This window comes from Chinchilla lanigera, unplaced genomic scaffold (genome assembly GCF_000276665.1).
Source record: "Chinchilla lanigera isolate Chin_1 unplaced genomic scaffold, ChiLan1.0 scaffold00114, whole genome shotgun sequence".
NCBI lineage: Eukaryota > Metazoa > Chordata > Mammalia > Rodentia > Chinchillidae > Chinchilla > Chinchilla lanigera.
The window spans coordinates 4,004,598-4,007,129 of record NW_004955515.1 but is presented as its reverse complement, the minus strand read 5'-3'; the positions used below and the strand labels follow the sequence as shown (position 1 = coordinate 4,007,129).

The following is a 2,532-nucleotide window of genomic DNA, read 5'->3' as shown; positions in this document are numbered from 1 at the left end:
TTTTTTTTTTGGTGGTTCCTCTTCACTTGTTTATCTTCATTATCTAAAAAATGTTCTTTATTTTTCTTTTTATTTTCATCCCTACCAGGTTCTTCTGACAATTTCGGGATACTTGGTTTGCTTTGCCTTTCTTGCCATTCCAGTCTTTCCTAGTTTTTTTTCCCCCCGAGATTTTTGGCAATGGTTTTCCAGGCTTTAAATGCTTGAAAAAATTCAAGATCTTCTTCATTAGCTCAGTACTTATACCTGATCTCTCAAAAAGTTTGCAGATGCTTTTTAAATTGTCATTTCCAACTTTTTCAACATTTCTTCCTTCTTTTTATATAGGCTACTCCCTTTTCCAAATGGAAAGTCACTGAACTGACCCACATTCTTCTTTAATAAGAACATTCTGTCTAGTCTGTTGTAAAGTAGCTTGTGTAGATTTTTAAATTCATCTGTTTTGTTTTTCTTACTCAGAAATATATCCTCTCAATTTCACAAAATTTCTGTCATTTTCTTTATACAATTGTAAATGGTTCTATTTGTATGGGAGACACTTCCACTGTCAATGTCTCTACTTTTTTTTTTCCCCTCTTGCCTTCCCTGGCAAGATTTTGTTTTCCTTCCTCTTCTTTGTTCTATCCTCTTCCTCATGCTATCCTTCTCCTCATTCTCTTCTCTTGGGTCAGGTATTCCGGCCCAAGGAAAACACACCAGGGACCCTGTGAGGGCTCACTAGGCACTAGGCTATGCAGTGCTTGCTGTGCTTCTTGTGCAGTGCATTAGACTTCACAGAATCTGTGTTGACATCATAACCATATTGTCTTCCAATCCATTAATGAGGGCTATCTTTGTATTTATTTAGGCATTTAATTTCCTCTAGCAATCTTCTGTAATTTTCAGTGTAGCAAGTGAGACTCCCAGGAGCCAATGACCCTCACTCTCCTGCATTTGTAGGTCAGAGGTCCCATTCCCAGGCAAGCCCAGACCAGAAGCTTCTGCCCCTGCTCAGCTCACAAACACAGGCCATGGGTCCTGCCCCAAGCTCCAGGGCAAGGCTAAGTAAGAGGTTCTGTTCAGATGAAGAAGCAAGCACTAAAAAGAGAAAACTCTGAAGCACTTCTCAAGAAACTATCTTTATTTGAAACGAAGTTTGAGGAAATTCAAGCCTAAGAATGATTTCAAAAACAAGGAACTTTTCCTTTTAAGCAAATAAAAGACGTGTCTGATAGTTCCATTAGAACAGCAAGATAAATTGCAGATCAGCTAGCTTATTAGAGAGAATCAGAGTCAACTAAGAAGTACATCCATGGAGTAAGAATGAACCTCAACAACTACCACTGCCCAGGCACAACTGGATCAGACTATGGAGCAACAGATGTCCACAGCTTTATCTCACACAACAGAGTGATCAGCAGGCAATCAGTGGAACCTAACAGGTGGTGTGCTAGCAACTGAAGGAGGAAGCTTCATGGTTAGATACGTGAAAGACATAGAGGAGGAAAGGTCTGCTAATACCACTGTTATCACAGGGTGACTACACTTGGCCACAGACCGTGCTCTCGAGGGGTCACATCAAGAGGCCTCAAACAATGGAGAAAACAGACTTCACTAAGATGGTACACCAAAATAAAACTACATCCAGTCTCTAAAGAAACAGACAACAAGCAAAAACAAGCCAGTATCTGAAAGTGCTAAACTAAGTTAACTACAGCAAGTGACGCAGGACCCCACTGCCATTACAGTCTGAGTATCTGCCCTCCATGAACCTGTGGCAGACAGGAATTCCTCACTCAGAAGCCCCGGGGACTGCTTTCACCGGGGTTCACATGTGGGCCCTCCCTGCACGTGCCTTGAACTGAGTGAGCGAGTGCTCCAAGAGCTGTTCGTCCCACAGTTCAAGTCCATGCCTTATTTGTGCCCCAACCCCGTGGGGGGTCACAGGCACAGGCAGTCTGTGATTGTTGTTGTTTCAGCCCACATCTGGTTCCTGTATGTGTCCTGAACTGACTGGAGACACAGAATCAGGTGGTTCACAAACTGTTGATCCTGCAGTTAATGTCTGGGTTTTGCCTGTACCCTGAACTTCCTGGGGACACAGATCCATTGGACTGGGATTGTCACACCAGTGCAACCCAAGTCCGGGCCGTGCATGTGCCCTGAACTGCAAGGGGACGCTGGATCAGACGGTATGCCATCAGCTGACACCAATGCCTGCATCTGAGACCTGGGATAACTAGAAACAAATCAACAACTGCCAGAAAACCCCAGACTAAATAGCGCTTCTCACTGGACACTGAGGGGCAAACCTGACCAACAGGAAAACTAGGGACACTAGTGGCCTTTGCTCTGCAGCCATTGAACAGGGAAACTGGGCTTTCTGCATCTGGTATCAAACATGACAAGATGAAGGATTAAAACACAATCCCAGAACTCCACCATACTCAGAACAAGTCCAGGACACACCGACGTAAGAGAAATTGGTAAACACATGCCTGAAATTGCTGAAATGATTGCAATGGAAGTAAGAAACAACTCCATGAGGCCATA

General features: G+C 43.6%; 1 protein-coding gene across 4 annotated transcripts in view; it reads right to left on the bottom strand.

The window, feature by feature from the left end:
- Positions 1–2,532, bottom strand: part of Ptpdc1 (protein tyrosine phosphatase domain containing 1) — a 132,505-nt gene that overhangs the window by 37,870 nt on the left and 92,103 nt on the right. The window lies entirely within an intron of this gene.